The 23,906-nt window shown below is 44.2% G+C and overlaps 1 protein-coding gene across 19 annotated transcripts in view; it reads right to left on the reverse strand.

The window, feature by feature from the left end:
* The window catches only part of MAGI1 (membrane associated guanylate kinase, WW and PDZ domain containing 1), a 294,035-nt gene that overhangs the window by 101,517 nt on the left and 168,612 nt on the right, over positions 1-23,906 (reverse strand). The window contains exon 1 of one of the 19 annotated variants that reach the window (XM_010718692.3): positions 13,853-13,932. The exons of the other annotated variants lie outside the window; for them this stretch is intronic. The gene's annotated coding sequence lies outside the window, so the exon portion shown is untranslated. Of the gene's footprint in view, positions 1-13,852; positions 13,933-23,906 lie in introns of those variants that run through there. 19 annotated transcript variants of the gene reach the window in all.

Genomic DNA, 23,906 nt, shown 5'->3' on the forward strand with positions numbered 1-23,906 from the left:
CCTCCCGCAGCTACTAACAAGATCTTCTGTAGCCTTTGACACCACCCCATGAAATATCACAACATAAGCCATCTTATTAGTGCTCAGCGTGCACCTACAAATGGGCTGCACTCTCAGGGCACTCAGTTCTGCAATGAGCAGCTCAGTCCCATCAGCTGGAAATCTTTCCATTCCCCTCAGTGTCCATAAAGGCACTGTCGTAGCTCCAGCAGGGCTTGGGCCACGTCCTGGAGGTGCCATCCATCTCACCCAACATCTTCATCCTATCCTTGGGATTTCCCATCCAACCTTGTCTCCTTCTTCTCCTGCATCTCAGCACAAAACTGCACAGGTTTTTCAGTCGTGTTGCTGCATACCTCAGCAGCTCCTTTGTCAGTGCCATGAGCCTCAGGCTGTGGTTTGGCAGCTGAGTTCCCCATTGCCTACTTATATTTTTGTCACGTTACTGAAGAAGAAATTCTGCCATCAGCACAGTAATCTGCTGGAAAATAAAAACACATGGAAATCACCTGCAAGGTGTGCTATTTTAGATGGGACTGCTAATATAAGTCAAGTTTTCCGTTCTCCTCTGGGCTGCATGTATTTATTAAAAAACACCTTAGGAATTCCGAATTTTGAAACCATGCACCATTGTCTTTTAGAGGAAAAATCACATCAGCATTATTCCATACTATTCCTGCTCCCTGATTTCAGTGACTCAACTCTACGTTTGCAGACACAGATTTTGGGAGATATTCATGAAAATGAAAATCATTCTATTGCACTTAAAAAAAAAAAAAAGTACATATTTGATGGTGAAAACCCACCAAAGGCATTTGGGAATCAGATGGGGACAACTTCTCAATCCTGTTAGAATTCTGGCAGCCCAACCCAATGATTCCTCTTAGAAGCAAATCTTCCTGAAGCCCATTTCTGCTCTGGGAGCCAAACCATGAAGAATCTAACAGTTTTCCTTGCAGCTCTGGCATTTCCTTTCCCTCATCATAGCAGTGTTGACCCTATCTGGGAAACTGTGGTAGCAGAGTCAGACTGCAGCAATACAGCACAGCCACCCTGATAAGCTGAAACACCACAGTGACCTTGTTTCCAATGTGCTTGAATATACTTAGTGCGTACATGACCCATATTATAATATAGGGTTTGATCTTTTTTTTTTCCTCCCTTAAACAATTGAGATTGCTATTGCATCCGAGCAAAGTTTAATCATCACAGTATTTTAATTTTGTAATTAAAAATGGCTGCTCTTCACAAAGGAGAGAACTGACGAGGGATAAAGTAATTTATTCACTCCTCCTTCCCTCACCTAGATATTAAATACTTTACAAAAGACCATCAGCAAGGAACTCAATTTGTAGACACTAACAACCTTGGCAGTGTCCTTTGCAGCGCAGAACAGCTGTTCAGTTGATGGGCACCTTTTCCCAGCAGGGAACGTTTGAGCCTTTTCCATTGTAAATGTTTCTGTTTTCTGCTTTTCAAGCACTCTCACTTTGTGCCTAGCTTGCAAGAGAACCCTGTATGGAAATACTGCCACCAAGACCACAAGGACTGTTAACCTGGAAAATGGCTCCGTTCCACCACTTGTTTCATCTAAAGTGTATTTAAATTCCAACAAGCAATCATATTGCAAGCAATCTTTGTTGCTTTCAAAAATTAAAGGAAAATAACAAACAGCACATGACCTCTTCTGAGATTTTAAGCACTCAGACCCAGCTGCTGCCATTTAGCACTGACGGTGACCCAGCTGTGCTGCAGCACCTCATTGCGCAGTCCTCCTTAGTGCAACCACTCAAAGCATGAAGAAATAAATAAGAAAAACTTAGTTCACCCCATCTCATCTCCACGGACCCCAAATGGGCATCCTATCTCGGTCTTCTTTTTCATCTTGCTGATGGAGAAGAAGTAGCACGCATGTAGTAACATTTCACAGTAAGCCATATGGCTCAGGATGTAAGCATGACAACATGACTGATGTTTTCCCCGCACCTAAATGAAAATGTGTTTGGTACAGGAGTCACAAAGCTCGTCTGCACGTCTGCATCCACGTAAGACTCCGTTTCAGGAATCACACCACAGATGAGAAGTATATTCAGCCAGCAGAAGGTCACGCAGAAGATGACAGGAAAGGCACAGCCTGACATCTGGTTTTGGGATCCCACTTCTGAAGTCTTCAGAATGCTGGACTGCTTCTTTGGTAGAAATCTGGGAGGTGGAAGTAATGGTTTTGCTCTGGTTGATAACCTCACATGCAGTGACTGTTAATACAGCAAGTTATTGCCTCAGTTGCACAAAGAACTATGCACCAACACTTCAGGAAGATGGAAAAGCACCACGTTGCTTTGTAATTAAAAACAACATGGAAAAATGCCAAGGCTGAAAGGTAGAGAAAACCCTAATCTCCCTCAAGCAGAAGGAATGAAAAAGCCCAGCGAGGGCAGAAAATCTCTTTCTACCTTTGCTTCTGCTGCTTCAGAGATTATAGACAGATACACTAAAATTGCTGGGAGTCCAAGCAGCGGTGAGAATATCAAAGCAGAATCTATTAGCTCCTCTGTTCATTAAATATTAATTAATTAGAGATCTAACTAAGTCAATATATGCCTCTCTCTGTTATATACTGTTATTTCATGTTCAGTAATATCCACCAGCAATCCGTTCCCACCCCCTCTGCCTTTAGCAGTGCTTCCACATCCTCCAACACTCCATTCTTTTCTGCTTCCACTAGTGCTGATATGCATCCACGGTGAGACTCCAGTTTAATAAACACACACACTACACTGGAATGTATTTCTGCACTGATACAGAAAGTCAACGGAAAAATATTAATTTTTTAACACGCTTTTAAGTGTGACAGCGTCCAAGTCCGATTGCATAGTCCCTGTCAAGCCCAGAGGGCTCACAGGATAGGAAAAAATTTCTATGCTTCACTAAAATACAGCTCTTGTTTCTCCAGCAATTTAGGAAACTTACTTTTTAAACACTCAACAGCTTTGCTTCTAGGAAAGCTGTGCAAATCCACACCATCCTGTCCTCAGCTCTGGCACACAGAGCTCTGCAAAGAGGAAGAAGGACTTCCCAGCCACCTCTGTGACCAAGAACATTAAAAACATCACATTAAAGATTAATTTATGGGTAGAGAGCAGGAGAGAATTTGCTTTTGCCAGATGTATTTTTTCTTTTTAAGTAGATGTCACCAGTTCAAAGTCCAGCTGAGATGCTGAGTTCAAATCTATACTGCTATTGTATCTCAGTTATCACAACCGCATACTTGCTATGGAATTCACCCACAAACACACATTTTGCTCTACATAAAGATATTTAGCACAGAGAGGTGGCTCTTCCTTGGAAGCCAAACTGATAAAATGTACCTCTGAAGTTACTTTTTAATGTGGTTGGCTATTCATTAATTCCTGCCAGTAAAGGAAGTTGTTGCAAACATGAGCTCTAGCTTGGCACATGCTGCAGTGCTCCTCAAAAAGCTGCAGCAGAATGCCAAAATAGCTATTCAGGAGCAGCTTGGCTCCTGGAATCAATGCAGAGATGTCCTGTGGTCATGCATAATTCACCCACCATTTGCCTCGGTAAAGACAAAGACCAGGAGGAAAATAAAGATCCGCAGCACAGCCGGTGGCAGAGCTGAGCTGGCAGGCTCTGGGAGCCGACCCAAGGGTGCTTCCCTGGTGCCTGCCCCAGCTGCTCTGCCATTCGGCAGCACTGGGCACCTCGGCACAGACCTTGGCACCACGTCCTCCGCTCTAACTTCTCCCCCATATGTTCTCTTCAAAAGGCGTTTTAAGACCAAAGGATGAGCCAAAAACCTGGGGGGAATTTTGATCGTTCCCAGTGTGGAAGGTCTCACACGGCATCCTGGTTTCTGCAATAGCAGCAAATGGGGCAGCAGGCCACCGGTGTGTCTTTATTAGAATGAAGAAACCTCCATTCAGAATTCCAACGAGAATTTGCACTACGCATAGGCCGGGTTTTCTTTCATTTTTCTCTTCCTCCCTCCCTGAGGTTTAAAGAGATCCCTCCTCAAAGTGATCTCGTGTAGGACATAACCCTATTCTGAATGCTATTATTCCTCGCAGCTTGGTATTTTCATGTGGCTACAACTCCGGAAAAGTTTCTATAAGAGATGGATGTTGCTGCTGGTGAAGGTTATAACTGACATTCACTAGATAATTTGTGAACTACAAAACCTCTGTGTTTCTCAGTTATTGCCAACAAACAGTCCACCCAGTGAGATTAACATACAAACCAGGCAGCGCAGGGAACCTGTACGTTTTCACCATAAATCACTCACTTGCCCTTCATTAGGTTTTGCACAGTTCTTATTATTTCATTTCTGGAGAAAATCATGACTAGTTACTGTCTGCTTTAAGAAACAAAACTACCAGCAACATTTCCACAGGGATCATCTGAAATGAATTTCTAATAATGTACGGGTTAAAAGGTTTTCTTGTTCTCCCCTTTCGGCATCCAGCATCTAAACTTTATGGGCCAAATGATGCTGTGAAAGGCACATGTGCTTAATCACAAAACCTGTTAAGAAACACATCTTAAAACTGCTTGCTTAAATATAGAGCAGACATGAACTTAGGCAGCCAGTTGAATGCAGAGGAGCAGGTTCTATTCATTGCTCCGGCAGCCAGCCTCAGTGCAGGAATGACGGTCACGGCAGATAAAGGCTTTTATCCCAGGCTGGCTTGTATACAGCACCTCATCAGTACCCTTCAGGCACTTCACTAAAGCAGGGATCTATCACTATCCCTATTTTACAGAAAGGGAAAAGCATCCCAAGGTTACAACAGAAGGTCAGAAACTCAGATCTGCAGCCACCACCTGTATACCTTAATTCCTGTGCTTTGTCCATTAAGTCACTCTATGTAAGAGCTCCACAGATTGAGGTTCTAATTCAGCATTTAACTCACTTCTCTACAAAACTATGAGCATTCACTGTACTGTCAACAATTCTGTTGACTTAGACCAGCACCTACCATGCCCAAGTGCACAACACCAATGGCCCATCTCTCCATCTCTCCCAACACAAGAGACAGCGTTACGTTCACTTAAGCTTTGCAGGGAATACATACAGTCCCACCGGATGCCACTTAAATAGGCAGGTCAAGGAATTTAGCTAATGACTGGTAAATCTCAAGGTGGAAGTCACGAGAGCTGGACTCTGGAGCTGACACATTCACTCAAGTTTGAAACCACCCTTCATTTGGAAGGAAGAGCACGAAGCAACACAATGCAAGTTTGATGACATATATAGCAACACATTCCCTGCATAGGAGGTGACACTAAGGATGTCCTGGCTGGAACACTGCTTTCCACACCTCCATGCACCACAAAACATGGCTTGCAAGTCACGTTGCCCTCTGTCACATCCGTTTTGGCCAGACCAGCTGGAGATGGCAGCCTCCTCCGACCTCCAGAAGCAAAGAAAAGCCTCAGAGCACCTCCAATTAGAGTCATCCACTTGAAAGCTTTCTCGCAGTGACTGCTCTCCTTGGTTTCTGCAGGCAGCCAGCATTCGCTCACCTTCACTGCCTTCCCAGCTCCTTCAGCAGAGCACTGGCCTGGTAGGACCGGAACGTACCAGAGCTTCCAGCTGACTGCTTGGCTCTCCCTCCTCTGCCTCAGTTTGTAGCCTTGTTTTGTAAGGCAAAGACTAAAGAGTTCCTTTTTACAAAGCTCTCAGACAGGCCGTTTGCTGTAAACCTCATTTACAAACGTGCTCCTGCTGGGTACAAATGCATCAGTGATGGGCAACAGGACTGTGGGGCAGGAAGGGACATGGAATGGGGTTGCGGCTTGGGAGGTGGGTAATCATCACACATGGCATTCTTTAGGCAAGCAACCATCAGCCATGCCCTGTCAGAAGTGAGATGGAGCGGCAATGCTGAGGCATAACAACCTGCAGCACAAAGATAGCTACAGCCTTAGCACAAGCATCACTTGGAGGTCTGTATTTTCTACACACCTCCTTCTGAAACACAGGAGAGAAAACAAATGAAACGAATAAGCAACAGCTTTCACCAAGAAAGCAACTCAAAATCAAGCGTGCCAGACATTGCTGCCCAGGCTGTCCTGCCTGTTTCAGTGGTGACAACGTGGAAACAAAACCTAAGTGCATTCAGCACAACCTCCCATCTCCACATGCAGAACCCCACGCCAGCAGCACCGCAGCGCTCAGAGGAAATGGCTGAGCCAATTCGCCTTCGCCAGGAATAATTGGGAAATAATGGAGCTACTGTTTGCATTTCCAATCAAGAGAAGCTCACGCAGCAAGAGCACCTACTGAGAGGGAGGGCTGCACTGACAGCGGCGGATCCAGAATGGAGGTTTTTAAGAGTGCTGCACTGAGAAATAGTGAGGAAATTGAGCACAGGGTTCTTCAGAAACTGGTTTCTATCTTACTGGCTATTTTTTCACAAGCAGAAGTGCTACACAAAGGTATTTAAGCTACCACACCCAACCAGTCACAAAGTCTGCACTGTTTACTGAGGTCAGAGAGGACTGTCTCACAAATTTTCACAGCCTGCAAACAACCTCACAATTCTGAAAGTACCCGTGTAACCATCATGGCAGACAATCTAACACCAGTGGGGTTTTTTTTTTCTGTACAAAATTGTTTCCAACACACTTCACTTTGTCTGAGAGCTACAACGCTTTTTCCAAAAGCAAAATCTCTGTATCTTGGTGAAATACAAGCATGGAAGCAAACACCTCCAGACGGTGGGGGGCTGGGACAACACCTCCTCAATGCTCCCAGGGATTTCTAATTGAAAAGCAGGCGTCGGAGAAGGCTTGGGAAGAGCACAAGGTCAAGACCTGATTACAATAGAAAATCAGTTTGCAGTCTTGGTTACAAATTTGCTGTTAAGATACCATAACATATTTTTAAGCAATTCATTATCAATTTACTAAAACACCAGGGCTTCTTTGAGACTGCCACAGATTATTGTTTAAACCACTATTTAAAAGTGCACTGATTCACAGCATGGATAATTTATCCTTATGCCATTACAGCATGCGTGCATATAGCCACATTACAATTCATTTTTAAGAAGTGATTTTGCATGCAAAGTCAACGCTCTTTTTCATATCCTGACTGAGAACTGGACGCATCCACTCACAAATAACAAACTTATCTCACCGGATTGCTAAACAGCACTTGCAAACAAACATAAGTATTATTTTGACACTTGGGTACCTCACAAGACAATAAACAAAGTGGTTAATAAAGGCGAGAAGGCACGGCTCTGGGACACAGCAGACTGTCACCTTTCAGAAAGGGCCGGGTGGCTTCAGAAAGAGGGAACAACCTCATTAAAGCCCTTCGTCTGTCTGGAGATTTGCTCATTTGTTCAGGCTGAGAGACGTCGTGTGTTTTTTCAAGGGATTAACAAAGAGAAGAGGAGCGGTGCTTTCTTGTCCAAGTTATTATTTTTAAGAAGAAAAATAAATACTAATTAGAATACAAGCCAGCAGCAGTCCCGATGAAGTGGAAATGCTTTTCTCCCCCATCGATAAACAACTGGACTGCAGAAACTGGATAGCCACGCAGCAGAAGGCCTCATTTAATTGATGGATACGCTGGAAACCTTTGGCAGAAAGTGGTCAGTTTCAACTCTGAGCTCAATAATGAGCTCTCAAGTTCTCTGTTTCACAGAATGGGCCACAACATGACTTCATTTAGCTTCGTTTTATAATTACAAGCCCTGTTCTTTACTCTTTTCCCCCTGCTTAAATACCACTTTTTCAAACCAGTACCAGGAAGAAAAAAGAAAAAAGAAGAAAGAATAAACAATTTTAATGAACACATGCAAATAGAAGCCTGGTGAAATGAAATCACAGACCTAAGCAAAACACCGCGTTGAACACATTTGTAGGTTTTATGCAAAGCTCATCTAAATTTGAGTAATTCAACCTAATTTGGCAATCTGCACAATCAGTTTGCAAACTTCAACCACGGAATTTTAAGCATAAGCCTGGAAGATCATTAACATTTGTATTTATCACACAGGCCACAATCCAGCAGAGTACTGAAGCCTGTGTTCAAGTGTTTTAAGTAAGGTCTTAGCACACACATGGCATCCAGGGGAGTATTAGAAGCTCTAATTACAGAGATAAGTCACTGATACATTCAGATCACAAAATTTAACCTCAAATCGATCTGAAATTTCAAACCAATGAAGCTTAAGGCCAGGAGCCTTCCTCCAAAAAGCCCAACATCTTTTCTCTCTTGCACCACCTGAGAAACGTTCCCTGATCACAACCATTGCTCTACAGCTTTTCATCTCCACCCCTTCTCTTCTCCATGAGCCCCACTGCTTCCCCCCACAGACAGAGGTGCAGATGGGTCCTTCTCTGTTCTGTACGCGCCGGGTCTCCATCGAGCAGCACAAGAACTGGATGTGCTTGCCATGCTCCAGCACAGTGAGAGCACCAAGATGGTTACTGAAGGGCAGCTCTCCCGTGCTCTTCCCAGCATGTGTGCTGGCTGCAGTGAGGTTTATTTTTCATTTGTCTTCTCTTTCTTCAACGACAAAATGCAATGGGTCTTTGACTCATAAGCATGTTCTTGCTCCAGATAGTTTAAAATACTTTGTAGGAAGGAGAACTGTTTCTCATCCAACTCCACCCGTTGCTTTTTTTTTTCTTTTTTCTGAAGGCATCTCCTCAAAGAGAAGGCAAAGCATATTTTTCAAGGTGAGAACTGCCAGCATGAATTTGAATCAAAGTCTACATCCATTTCAATGGGAAGCTTCACAGCATCCCAGCTACTTGCTCAAACACAGGAGGGTAAGCAGACTGTGCTGGCACCTCCAATCTTCTCCACACAACCACACTGCCACCAGAGCTGAAATACGGTTGTGTTTCAGTAACACAATTTTAAGTCGTAGGCATAGCCAAGATTTATTAAGGCAGAACTATGCTAGAGCACATGCAAGTTCAGCTTCTCTCCATGTGTCCTCAGGAAATGTGTTAATTGCTCACAGTTCTAACACAGATTTTCAATACATCTGCAAGACACAACAACACACATGCTAGCACCAGGGGGAAGATCCGATTCTTTTCCTTTACTAAGACTATGCACACATTTCAGCATAATTTCCCTTCCCGAGCCTCCTTTTCCCACCACACCTTTCCCAGTTCTGGATCCCAGGTACCATCACCACCAGCAGGTGGGATGGAGCTCACCTGCTGCATTGCTCCCATGGATTTCTGGTCAGGATGGGGTGCCAGGGGATGCACTCAACTTTGCGCCATGATGACTAAATGGTGCAGCCCCACACCTCAAAACCTCACAAGTCCTGCCTCCTCTTTCTGTATCTATGATCAGTCTCATACACACCGGATCACACAATTAAGTTTTTTCATTCGCCTTCTTAAGAGCCATGACCTAAAGCAATGCTACTTAGCCCAGAATTGAGAGGAGCAAGTCCCCGAATCAGGATGGCCTTACAAGGGATTCCCTTTGCTCCTGGAATTCCTATAATGCAGTCAGTTACAGGAATCTGCTTTCTTTTTAACACCTCTGTTCTCAAATTCTTTTCACTTAATCTGGGAGTATTTTATTTTGCTTCGGGAGAAAATTTGAAACTTACTCATCCCCAAAACATTATATGAAAATTGCTGTTGGGTGGAGGGAAGTCTGTGCTGGAATAAAGCCCAGAGCAGCTGTAAGCACACTGGCTATGCACAGCAGCATTGCAGAGATCTAAGCAGCTCCTTATATAGAATAAACCACCTGAAGCACACTGCACGTTCTTGACATGCTGCTCTTATGACCATGAACCAAAGATAGTTTCTTCTAAAGCAAACTCTTCTCTTTGAGTGCACAGCAATCCAAGTTTCCATACCATGATGGCTGATCCATCCCAGCCTTGTAGAGAAAGAGCTGTGGTGGTGGTAGAATGATTTGATATGGGAGATGTTGCCAGACCTGAACTTCAAAGATACTCCTGAGACAAACTGCTCTTCACAAGCACAGAAATGACAAAGATAAACGCCTGAAACAACTGGGTAAAAACACTCTGCAAATCATGAAACAATATGGTCACATCCAAGGGAACTGCACTCCTGCAGCTGGCAGCAGCCTGGCTGTGCTGTGCTCCCTGCAGCACTCTGTGCATCCTCGTGCTCATCACACTCCAAAGTCTGATCGTCAGACCTGATCCAAAATGCTGAGAGGCTCTTCCTTTCAAAAGGGGCTGTCAAATGTCTGTATTAATCACAGCTGACAAATATTTTAATTTGGGGACTTTGGAGGGGGCTACGTGCCTTGTTCCATATGAGGAGATGACAACTCAGACCTGCATTGCCTGATTAATATTTCATGGTTGCCATCCACTGGGTACGCGGTGTGACGCTGGCGCTCGCTTTGCTCAACGTTCGCTGCATCTCCAATGCTTATTTGTTACAGTTTTGTGGAACATCAGCTCAAGGAGGCTTCATTCCAGCAGGACAGTGCTGGCTGACCTCTCTTGTTGCCTCACGTAATTCAGAGGGAGCAACCATTAAACTGGAACTGAAAGTGCTTTTCAACTTTTAAAGGGGAAAAAAAAAAAAAAAAAAAGGCACTGCAGATTTACATATAGATAGCATCTCGGAGCAGAATGATGCTGATTTCTCTCGCCTGGCATTCACGTTCCAAGGCAACCTATCAGGGCAGCCAGCAGATCAGCCTGCAACAGGGCCCTGCTGAATGCACACCCCTGTGTCAGTGCCAGCAGCTCGGTGCTAACGTTACAATGACATTAAAAGCACAGTGAGATCAGCAGGAGGATGGAATGGAAGCAAAATGCATCACCTTAAGCACAACCCCACCATCGAGTTCTGCCTTTGTGCTGAGCTCCCTGATATAACTCTGCAGCACATTACTCCAAAACTCTCATTCTCTCTTAGGAACACAAGCAATGGTTGTTATGAACCCCGTCCTGAGAAGGTATGTGGCAGTGAAAGACCGGGGTATTTCTTGATCTCCAGTCTCTTTATGCAGCTTAATGCTAATGAAAGGTAAACCTTTTTTTTTTTTCTTTTTGCACACAGTGAAAGGAAACAGATGGTGTCACAGTTCTGCTGTGGAATTTAAGCAGTGTGACAACCTATACAGCAGATCATCACCATCGGTGAAGCTCTTGTCAGGCAGCAGCATGGAGGCTTTACTTATTATATTTTTTTACTTATTGCTATTTAATATCTCAAAAATCTTATTCTGTCCTTTTTACAACGAAACCTAAGGAAACAGCACAACCATCTCACTATCCTACAAAACCTCAGGAGACACACGATGACCAGAATGTTAAATGTACTGTGAAGGGACAGCTGAAAAACAGCACCTCAAATTGCAAGCTGTGATTTTCCAATCGTGTATCCATCTCGACACCGGGCGCTGGAGAGCAAAGCAATGTGGGCTTAAAAGAGACACTGTCAAGTTGGAAATCATTCCTCTGTCTGAAATCTGGTCCCCAATCTAATTATGCCTGCAACACAGATAATGGGGGAAAAAAGAGGTCTTTTTTTTTTTTTCTTTTTAACTATTTTTTCATAGTTTTCTGTTTTATACTTTTGGTTGCCAATATACTTTATGTGGTTCATGTCATTTCCAGGTTTACCTGCTTTTGTCCTAGGGACAAACAAAGGTAAAAAAGGCAAACAAAAATCACAGCTGGAAATTCACCTAGAACTATGGAATTAAAAAGGGACTTTCGCCATGTAGGTTTGTTGCTGTTGTTGCTTATTACATCGTTAATTACACTTTTGGAACTTACTGCCAACCAAGCCAGACATGTGTTTCCATGTGCTGATCCTACCAGAGGCACCTGAATGCCCACAAAGCATCCCCCTCTAGTGAGGCAGACCACATGCAATTGGAAATGTCACCATCTTTAGGGTTTTCATTCCTTCAGATTTATCTTCTCTCAGCTTACTTCAGCTGCCCAGGTGAGTGTTTTATACTCACGGCACTAAAAAGCAACAGATGATAGGTTCATCCCCTCCAGGATTCACACTAAAAGTTCTCTGCTCAGCCCACATCTCACCAAAAAGGAAGAGAAGAACAAACCTCAGGCCGCTGGGAGGAAGAGGAGAGGTGGCTTCCGGACCTCCTGGAAAGGTCCAGACCCACTCCATTCCTTAACACTTGGGAAAACATTTGCTTGATGACAACTCCAACAAGGTTAGATGATGTGCACCCAGAGCTATACGCTACCACAGGGCCTATTGATACCAGTTTTGCAGCTCTTAAGACACCTCTAAAAACTCAACAGCCCTATGGGCACTTCAAAATTAGCAATACGCTCAGTTCTCACCGTGGAGGGCCAGAGCCAGATTGCTCTATCAGGTTTAAGTTTGCAAAGGTGAGGAGCTGAGGTCCAGGGAAAGTGGAGCAAGATGAGCAGGTCATACCAAGCACTCCAGGTATTGTGTCCTCCTACATCTGTAAAGCAGCAAACTCTTAAGCTAAGGCATCACATCAATGAGGAGCTCCACTCAATGCAGGCAAGAGCCAGCCATAAATTTCCCATTATCCTCAGGAAAATAAACCTATGGAGATAAATTAACGTTTTCTTATCAAGACAATCCTTTGCAATAGCACTTTCAGTAACAGACCACAGTTATCCCACAGCAGCAAACCACTCAACTGCAACAGCGACAGTCTTTACAGGAACAACGGGACAAAGGCACATTTGGGATGGAAGCACTTCAGGGGTGGAAAGGTGGCAAAGTATTCACAGCGAGTGAAATCTCAACTCATTGCAGCCCTTCACAAGATGTAACCTGCTGATTAACGTGTCTTGCAGGGAGGAACACGCCACTCAGGTTAAAAGGAATTTAACAAGGCGTTTCTTAAAGGCATCGAGTAAAAGCACTGCCGCTGCAGAAACTCAACGGCAGTCACACAGCAAGTGTGAAGTGAAGAAGCAGAAAGAGAAGAGATTGTCAGTGAATAGGGTTAATCCCTGCAGGTAATACCCATTCCATTAAACTGTGCAGCATTTTCCAGTCTGCAGATCCTCAATCCCATTTAACATCTCTCTCACGCTGCAAGCAGACACATCGGAGCTCCCCCCCCCCCAAATTCTGGGAGGCTGTTTGTGCAGCCAGCTAAGCCGAGGGCTGCTGGTGCTACCCCGGGAAGCTGCTGGGGGTGGGGGAATGGCACAAAAGCTCTCCGCACAAAAGGCCATCCCTTTTCATCCTATTTTTTTTTTTTCCTCCTTCTCCATTTTCTCCAGCTGAGCCGTAGCGTTATTCAATCAACACTTAAGAAATAGATGTAAATCTCCGGGGTGGGGGGGAGAGGGAGGGATGGTGGAGAGGATAACGTGGGCGAATGGCAAATTCAATACAACCACTGAGATTTAGGGGGTGAGCGTTCAGCTCTCACCTTCTCCCTGCTCCCAATGAGCCCTTTCCCCGGCGCTCACAAAAACCCACGCAGCGTGCTACAGACATCTTCCGATTTATTTCTTCCTCTCGGAGAAGATGCAAAGGGCCTGACAGCGAAAGGACGGCCAACATCCCTGCGTTCCCAACGAGACCCGCACCGCTCACATAATCACACGAAAAACATGGCTGGCTGGTGGTGCATCGACAGATGCAAACGAGAAACACCAGACTTAGCCTCATTTAGATCGCAGCAAAATTAAAAATGGGGGAGGAGAAGGAGGGAAAAAAGGAAGGGAAATAATTGTGCCTGCGGAACATGGCTGCACGATTTGCAAAGCCTCCCGAGCGGCAGCTCGCAGGGATCAGTTGTGGCAGCCCGCAGCCCGGCCGTGCGCTCCGCTCCACGCCGGCGGGCAGCGCGATCCGCTGGAAGGGCTGAAACAGTTACCTGATGGCCGCAACTTCCCGGAGCCGGAGGTAGGGATTCCAGAAGAAACAACGATCAGTTCGGATCCTTCTGGCGGTCCACCGTCTCATCTACATGCGTCTAAGCGAGCCCTTACCGGCAGCTGCTTCTTTTATCGAGCCTACAGGCACAGCAAATTAGTCCGGGTAGACGGCTCAGTCAATGCGGGCTATTCACTGCGCGGCTGCTCCGCCAGCCCGGCCTCTCCCGTGCCCTGTCCCCGGGCAGGCACCCGCCCACCTCCACATGGCCATGGATAAACACGGCCCCGCGGCACGAACCACATGATCCCCCCCCGTCGGGGGAAAGGCGAAGCCTGAAGGAAGGCTTTGCTTTAAAGGGGTTTGCTTTGGAGGGTTTGTTTTTGCGCACCCCCCTCCCCCCCCTTTTTTTTTTCCCCCTTTTATTCTCGCCCCACGCCAAAGAGGAAAAAAATGTGAAGCAAACGCGATGATCTGAAGATGGGTAATACCTTCCAAATCAACTTAGTCTGGAAAATCACTGGGCAACAAAGTGCCATTCAGCTCTCTGACAGGCACACAGCATCAGGCACAGACCCTGGATGAAGCCCCAGATGCTCCTGCAGGGAGATGTTGGCTGCAGCCAATGCATCCTTGGGCTGTACTGAGCCATAGGTTTTCATATTTGCTCTTGAAAGAAGCAAACATGACAAGTCTTTTTTCCCCCTCCTTTCCCCACCCCAAACCAGCTTAAAATATGCATACAGAAATAAACACACACAGGAATGGAGCTGTGAGGAGGTGGCAGACGGCATGCACCACTGCCAGCCCTGGGAGGGGGAGTGAGCCCCGTGCTCCAAATGCACCCACCAGTGGGATCCACAGGGTTAGCCATGAAGAAATACTTATAAAAGCCACAATTTCCCCATTGCTGCACAAAAGGGAGAAGGACTGACCCTTCTCTGCTTTCCCCATCAAGGTACCTGTAAGACTAACACAGTCCTTTTTCCTTCCCTTCAGTGTGGCAAAGCAAATATAAACATGGAAAGTTGATATAAATACACACACATAAAAATATATCCTTTAAATAAAGCCCCCCTTGGTTGGAGGCGTTCAAGGCCAGGCTGGATGGGTCTCTGGGCAACCAGATTTAGTGTCTGATGCAGTGGTTGGCATCTGTGCCCATGGCAGAGGGGTTGGCATGAGATGACCTTTGAGGTTCCTCCCAACCCAAGCCATTCTGTGATTCTATTGCTACCTAAACTCTGCCTTCACCAAGGAGCACCATCAGTTGGGAGAGGCTGCCAAACAATCTGGCTGTCCATTCCCACTCAGCGTTGGCATTTAACTAGAATTTAGCACAAATCATCTCCACAAAACTGGTAAATACCTGTTAGGTATGGGATGCTTAGAAAGGACAGACTTATCCAAAAAGCAGGTAGTAGGCACACCATGGGGAAGAGGAGGCTCAGAGAGACTTTATCACTCGACAGCCACCTGGAAAGGAGGTTGTAGCAAGGTGGGAGTTGGCCTCTTCTTCCAGGTGACTGTGATAGCATGAGAGGTGATGGCCTTAAATTACACCAGAGATTTAGGCTGGCTATTAGGAAAACCTTCTCATGAAGGAGTGGTGATGCATTGGCACAGGCTGCCCAGGGAGATGGTGGAGTCACCATTCAAGAAATGTGGAGATGTGGCACTGAGAGACACAGTTAGTGGGCCCGGTGGGGGTGGGCTGACAGTTGGATTTGTTAATCTTAGAAGTCTTGTCCAACCTTAATGACTCTATTCTATGATTCTATGACTCTCTTGGCACAACACTACCCACTCTTGTAGCTTGATCAAAGTCCTGGCTCCTGAAGCTATCACCCACAACCTCAAAAACATGAAGCTTGTGTGTCACCTCATAATTTCCTTCCCATTCTCAGCTTCTCAGGACTTGATTCAGCACAATCCATGGTCCAGCCACAAGCAACACGACAGCAGGAGAGCTGAAGGATGCTGCACCCCCGGTGCCTCTCCTGGCAGTCACACTGCAACCCTTCTAGCAGCAGCCATGGCTTAGCAGCTCGGATACCACAGAGGAGCTCCAGGTACCCACAGCACCAGGGCAAAGCTGGCTGAAATTCAATCAGGCAGGAACCAATAACAGAGAATGGACAATGCAAAGTTATGCAGGCCAGGTGTGACACCCCCAATGCTGGCTAAAAACCCACTTCTCAGGCTTAATTAGAACTGAGCCCTGATAAAAGGTCAAACCATTCTCCCATTTAAGTCAACAGGAGTTTGTCACTGTCCTTGATGGCATCAGGACATGGGACATTAGGATAAAAAATGGTTCACTTTATTACCTTGAGTAGGCGAAAATGAGTCCATTCTTTACTGTCTCTTTTTATTCATAGAAGACAATTTAGAGCATTGCTGGCATTTAACTTTATATTTCTTAAAAATACTTCAGGCAGGACAAAGTGATGTCATTTTTCCCCTGTGTATTTCATCATTTGTTAAGGAAATGTGACCTAGTACTCCAGAAATCTATGCTGAGATCTTTCTCCCCAGGGATCTCAAAAATTCTGATGCTCAACATCATTGGGACCACAGTGCTGCCCTGGTACAGACAGTGCAGTGTCTCCTGCCAGAACACCAACGCTCACCACGTATCCCTGGAATTGGCCCAGACTCCACAGCAAGGAACAAAGGTAGGATTAAAATGCAGAGGCAGCCTCAGCACTCTGAATTTGGGACTTCAGAGGAGAACAGTTGGAGCCAACACCAAGAGGAGACTGTGTTTTTGCAGCAGGAAACAAACAGTCTCACCCTTTGAAGCTGGCTGGCAGCACAACTGGTGGGTTCCCAACTACTCACACTTTTAATTTGACACTGATGTCACTGGATTTATTTATTTCAGGGAGAATCGGAGAGGAAGGAAGAGTATCATCAATGTAATATGGGCAAATACTTCAGAGAAAGAACTCAGGTCATCACTTCATCTGTAAACTGGTCATTGGCATCCATACTTTTGCCAAAAAATAAATACATGTGTGTATCCCTGAGGAGCACTTCTTGCTCTTCTGAAGGTACTTCACAAAGGTGCACAATTGGGGCACAATTCTGAAAAGCAATATACACTGATCAGGAAAGTGCAATCAACTCTGTGCAGCCACACACTGCTTTGTTCTTCATGTTCGTTGACTTTAGGGACAGATCATTTAATTTGCTCTGTATACACCAGACCTAAAATTTCATTGAGTTCCTCTGGTACTGACCCCAAGCAGAAAAGATGGCAGAACTATTACCAGATTGAAAAACAATATTAAAAATTCTTTACATTGAATTTCTGGGATGTATGCATTCTAGTGACTTCCTCCAAACAGGAATATTTTTATTGGTAAGAAGAATTACACTGAATATAGATCTCAAAAATGTCTGCTTTTCAAGAAATCCTCTTCTTGAGGTTCTGGACATTTGTACATCTCAATGGGAATTTTTTTGTTTGCGTTGCAAGAGCGGAAGCACAAAAGTTGTCATTGTTACAAAATTAAAACATCTCTTTTGTAAACTTCTGCATGGATTTGTATGGTAAGAACACTCTTTAAATGACACAGTATCCCAGTTACAGGTGGCAAAAGACTGTTCATTATCAAGAAACAGGAAGACAACCTTCCTACCAAATAAAACTTCCTATAAAAGGAACATCGCTTGCTATAATGCATCAGAGAAGCATCTCACCCAAGCAGTCAGTGACTCATCTCTTGGCATTACATGTCCCACAAGCAAATTATGAGATGCTATATTTACTTATGCAAGAAAAATCCCTTCCTCTCTCTTACAAGAGGAGACCCCCTGAGGACTAAGAGCCCACCCCACAACAGAGCCAGCCTTTACTTCTGATGCTTACCGGTGTGAACAGGAACAGTGATGCTGAAGATCTTCTACAGTTCCCTCACACTTTGCTGCTGCCTGATTTCATCTGCCCCAGTTGTGCAGTGGCTGCTGCACCTCTGAAGGTAGGCTTCTGCCGGTGACATGTGTCGTTCTGTTGGAGGCACTGAGCATTCCTTTAGCATAAGGAACATGGGGACCAGCAGTATACAAACTGGGAGTGCAGAGGGCAAGTGATGCCATTAGGTTTGCCATGGACCATAAGAAACAATTGCATTTTGCTTGGATAGTGCTGATTCTAAGCAGGACAATGCTGGTTTTGGGCAAAAGACGATGGAGACATTGGAAACGCTCAGTAAAAGTGAGAGCAAAGGGGCCCTGGGCCAGGAGACTTTCCCAAAACCCTCGAAGACCTCAGAGAACCTGGGGAGATCTGCATGTTCCTCAGCCATTTCCCTGGCACTGATTCAGTGCCTTTATTCCATCCAGAACAAGATTTTCTCCTGGAAGCTAGTCTGGTTAATTGAAACACAGGAGAGAGGTCAGGCTGAGGATGGGAAACTGCGCCTCTGGTTCTTATTAGCTCCTATTAAGAACATGAAATACACATTTATTCTTTCTTTATTTTTTTTTTTAACTTAAAGGTAATGTTCCCCAGCACTGCTGCTGAACATCAGGCACTAAATGGCTCATTCCCGCACTTTACACTTTGGTGAAATAATAATAGCAAGGCTGTAAATAGAGTATTGATTCTTTGGAATTCAATACACTTTATACAAGAACCAAACAGCATTCCTGCTAACCGAAAAAGACAAACAAAGAGGTACAGTGGAATGGAGGTCACTTTCCTAAAATCAAGCAGCCAACACCATGAGCTGCAGAGAATGCACCAATACCAGACTTGTTCTGTCACCTCATGTTCAGAAGGAAAGCCTGATGCTGCCTTCACCTCTCTGGTGTGTACACAGGCACGCAGCCAGTTGCATCCAGCAAGCAACAAACACCTGCGGGAGGATTTGTTTTACAGCCCAGCTATGGACCAGGTCACTTTCTGGAAAATACTGTACAAATAGAGTAACAAGAAGAGTGATTCCCACTCCAAGCACCATCAGTAAGTAATAACGATCCTTCGCCTGTGACCCGCTCCAACACATCACTGTCAGCTACGTGAGCCAGAAAAACCTAGATAGGATACGTGTGATAATTCACACAGTGAAGATGAGGTAAGGTTTGTCTCAGTGAGAATGAATCAGGAGAGAGCTCAGCGCAAAAATAAAACACACAAAAGCCCCTCCTGCCCCTTTTCCCACGGGATTAAATGAGACCATGCCTAAGTCCAACACTTAACGCTGTGCCAGACGTGTAAGTGGTTACACAGCACTGAAGTTTAAAAACAAAACTCTAACAAGCCTTGCTGAGCAGTCTAAACGCCACAGATCCAAAAATGAACACAGAGCAACTCAACCCCTGCTTTTATATCCACGTGGGCTCTTAATGCACAATAACCGTGACAATATGGATCGAAGCATGAAACCAGGGATCCTTGCACATGTGCTGAGAGAAAGCCACACAGCAACCTGAGTTAAGGTCATTAAAAAAAAAAAAAGCCAATACAAAGCACACACTAAGTTGTTTTTTTTTAATGTTGCCTATGAAAATGTAGGTAAATCAAGGCATTTAGTACAGCAGGGTGCTTTGAGCTGGCTCAGCATCCTTCTATAACTTGCTTAATACTGAGGTGTTTTCATGCTGGAGAGGAAAGCCAACAGCAGCATAGTGCAAACACCTTGATGCAGTGAGTGTCGTGGCTCTGGTTTCTGCCTACTAGGTTTTGGAGGATTGCACATCACCTTTCCATGGCTTCCCATCCAAACCACAGACAGCATTTGGCATTGAGCTCCTTTGGAAAACTGCAATCTGCTGGCTACAAGCACCATCCACGTTTATTATTCATCACGTTTTCTTTTCACCTTCAAGTATTTCATTACATGGCAAAGAGCTGCTTTCACACCTGGAAAAGCAGCTACCTCACTGTGCCTATCTTTTCAGAGCAAAGATGAAACCAAGCAAAACCAACCCATAGAAGAGAGTCTGCAAGGAATGTGGGTGGGAAAAGATCTGTTCCAGTCCCATCCAAGGGCCAAGCCAAGGGACAGGTGGCCCAACCTGCCCTTTCCCGAGGCACCTTGGTGTGCTGCTACCCCGCCAGCAGTGCCAGGACCTGCTCCCCGTAGGCTTTGCCATCATCCTCAGCCTTAGTTAACTGCATCTTTTTGAAATATGGAGATGTGTGGGAAGAGGCGGTGAGAACTTTTAAAAATGGCAGTACTTTGATCCTAATTAACGGAGTTGACTGAAAGCAAAATATGTAGAGCTAATTTTCACGATATTTTTCCACCATCCCCAGACAGAGCTTTTTTCCTGGCACTGTTTAAAATTAATGAAGCAAATATGTTTGCATATTTATCTTTTCATTACATGGAAACAACAACAAGGAAGACAGATTGAACTGATAGTAGAATTTCTCCACTCCAAAGCAGTCTGGATGTGGTTTTTGTTTTAGTTTGTACACCACAACCCAAATCAAACAAGCAGTTTAAGTTCACTGGCCATGTAAGCAATCAGTTTTATCCAACAGAACTACTACTACAAAATAACTGCTGTAGAAATTGACCCCTTCATTTTATTTCTGTCTCTGTGGAGAGATACTGAAACCGCTTTCAGGGAAGACAATATCCTTCCTGAAGCCTAAATAACAAATCTTTTGCCATTTGCACCACAGCAGTACCAACAAAAGTACAGCAAGTCAAATGCTACCATGTGGCCAATAGACTTTGTTAATAGGAAAAAACGTGAAAGGAGATATAGATATAGATTCGTTAGGACTCTTGTATTAATTCCTGAAGAGATCTTCCCTTTTTCAAACCTCAGCCTGGAATCCAAGAGGTCCCTATCCCCTCTGCAAACCACAGTCAGGTCCACCTCACCAAGCCCCCTCCATTTAAGTATAGCTCACAGCGTGCCTGTTACACTGCTGGCTAGACCTTCCCTGGCCTAAGAGGACAGGGTGAGAGAGGATTACATCTGGAATCAGAAGTCACCTCTCTCCTTACCCACTTTTACCTTAATTATCACAGGCAATAATTCACTAAAATCAGATTTTTTTTTCCAGGGGTCACAAAGGCTAAGTAAATGTGATGGATTTTGCTCTACTCAATGATTCCTATTTATGCCTTGATTACTGTATCGATTGCCATTACAAATGCTGAGTACTCATGATAGAAGCGATAATTAAAAAGGCAAATCATAGTTGGCAGCTGTTCCTCTATTACTGCAGAGCTGTAGGTCTCGGACTGGGATGTTCACAGCATCGATTACATGTGCACATACAAAAACCCTACAGAAACTCAGATTTCAGAGGAGGTAAAATAAAGAGAAAAGAGTCATTATCCCCTCTTCATCAACACACGGTAGAGAATTAACTACAGTTATTAGCTACTGGTCTCTCTGGAAGGAAAGAACACAAAAAATAAAGTTTCTTCCCAATGATGGCATCCAAACAATCAAATTTTACTCTGCTTTCAGTTTTGTGATGCTGTGGCAGGGATTTTGCTTTCCTGGATCTCCACCTGATGTACAGCTTTCATTACAGCTTTGCAGCTGGAACTACAAGTACACACCTTCCACCTGTTTCTTACTTCCTCTCCTGAATTCTGCCATACAGATGTCATCCTCTGCATCGTTAAGCACAGATGGCAAAACCACCTCCCATGCTTCTCAGCTTGCTTCTGGTCCATCAGTAGGAAGAACGTTTGAAAGGAAATAAAGATCAGCTGAAGATGACCACACTCAACAGACACTGGAAAAGCATGTTTCCAAAATCCTCTTGGCTCTCTGGGCAGAGAATAAAATGCATCACGCTGCAAAGCTGATCTCATTAAAATACAAACCTTTCTCATCTCAAATTCCATTGCACTTTTCTTTATATTAATTTTTTGCTTTTATTCAATGTCTTTCTGCTTTCTTTTTCCGAATACAAATGAGCAGGACCATTTAAGTGACACTGGGTGAATGGCATGGCAACTAGAACATCCTTTATTAATCTTTTGCCACAAAAGCCTATAAAAATGACAACGGACCTCAAAAAAATAAACTTGCCTAAAAGGGCATAAAAAGGTTTGCTCTTTGAACTTCACTGGGATGACACAGCCACTACTATGTGAACGTGTGAGCTTTCTGATATTTTGCAACAATTGTCAAGCAAGTGAAAGCTTTATTTGATTTTCATTTGCGTGAGACGACAAGATATAGTGCTCTTATGGAATAGATTGTGTCAGAAGGGTTTTAAATTGTAACGCTATCACTTTAGCATCTTTAAGGCTCTTTCTAGAAGATAAACTCATCTGTCTATAATGACTAAATGACACAGTAATGGAGAAGATCTAAAGATTTTCTTAGGGTAATAAAAAGGAATACTTCACCCGGAGCAAGAAAAGCAGAGAACTATGCACTTTCTAGAAACACTTTCAAGAATCTTTCAAAATAATGGAAAAATAAATACATGCATTATATTCACCCACACAAACCGAGCCAGGACTGACATAGGTTGAGATTTGTGACAGTAAATATCAGTGCAGAGAGGAAGAGGCCAAAAGGAAAACACTCAGCAGAACACTAGATGCACTCACTCACACAGGAAGCAGGAGATAGTGCTGGAACTGGGGAGAGCTGCTGGCTTCCAAAAATACCTTCATGATATGCTGTAAAGTCTCATGATGTGCAGACAATCTTCCTCAGCTAAAATCCCTCAATGGGGAACATCAGAAGACCACACTGAACCAAAAGGCAATAAAGCCAAACGAAATAGTGTGGCTCTGTTGGCCCACACCTCAATCAAGCGTTTCTGCTTGGCATCAAGCAGCAGGTAAACATATGCTCAGAGAACTACAGCTCCCAAAGTTCTTTGCAGAATAGTTGTACATAAGTCACACAGTAGCTACAGCTGGACCACTTGGAGACCTTAAAAATAACTGCTCTTTTCAACAAGACAAGATAGCAATCTCAGTATAGACCGTATCAAGTTTTCTTGGTCCTGCAATTAAATTCTTCATTTGTTTGCATTATTCCATTCAAATTCATCACAATAGCTGATCACTTAGTCAATACTTTCCAAAAGCAGAACTCTGTTTTGCATACATGCCGATGCCAAACAAATTTCTCCATTATAAAATAGCAGTTGCAATCCTTCCTTCCCAACCGAGTGCTAGAACATAAATATGCCCATTTAATGAGAATGTTCGACCAAGAACATTTATTAAAAGCGCACAAGATGTCAAAACAACAGCAGAAGCCAAAACACACGTTATGATTTTGGTCTTGCTGTCAATACTCGCATGCAAAAATGAGTAGGAGAATTTACACTTTTCATTATTTCTGCTTGGAAACAGCCATATATATTTGGCATAGAAGATTCACCGGTAGTTTATTATACAAAGGAGGGTTTCTTTGATGTTGTCATGTCAGCTGGTGATTTGGGGGGTTGGAAGACAGGCTCTGCATTTTATAAAACAACAAAAATGTATGGAACTAATGATCGGAATGGATGAGTGTATCCTGGTGGGACAGCTGGTAAAAGCTGCAAATACCTGCTTCAGGTGACAGAAAGCCTTTGCTGCTGAAAGGCCTCAAGGACGGGCACTGCACTTCTCCCTGCATTCACCACAATTGTCAAGCGGGGATTTTCAGACCAAGTGGACGTTGGCCTCTGTTCACCCTGAACTAATGGCAAAAGTTGCTTTTCCATGGACTGGAGCAGAAGCAGAATAAGGAGCAGAGCTCAAAATTATAGCTCTTGGCTTTAAAAATAAACCAATAAGCTTTACTAAGAATTAAACTAACAGCCACTGCAGGGGCAAAAATAGCAGCAAGTGCAGCCGCAATACAGAAAGAACTCAAATTTGACCATTCAAGGGGTCACAGATACCAGGAAAATGCCATTTTCAAGAAACACAAGGTCAAAAATTAACAGCTAGGAAGCAGTGAAGAGCATGTCTCATTTTGTGTCTTACCTCTCCTTGTGCTCCTCAAGCCTAGATCTGAAAAGACCTTGTTCCATGCAAATACAATCCATTATGTCAGCACAATTAAACTTAACAGTATCATAAAGTCAGTGAGCATCTGGAACTATTGATAAG

The sequence above is a fragment of the Meleagris gallopavo genome, chromosome 14, assembly GCF_000146605.3.
Source record: "Meleagris gallopavo isolate NT-WF06-2002-E0010 breed Aviagen turkey brand Nicholas breeding stock chromosome 14, Turkey_5.1, whole genome shotgun sequence".
In the NCBI taxonomy this organism is placed as follows: domain Eukaryota; kingdom Metazoa; phylum Chordata; class Aves; order Galliformes; family Phasianidae; genus Meleagris; species Meleagris gallopavo.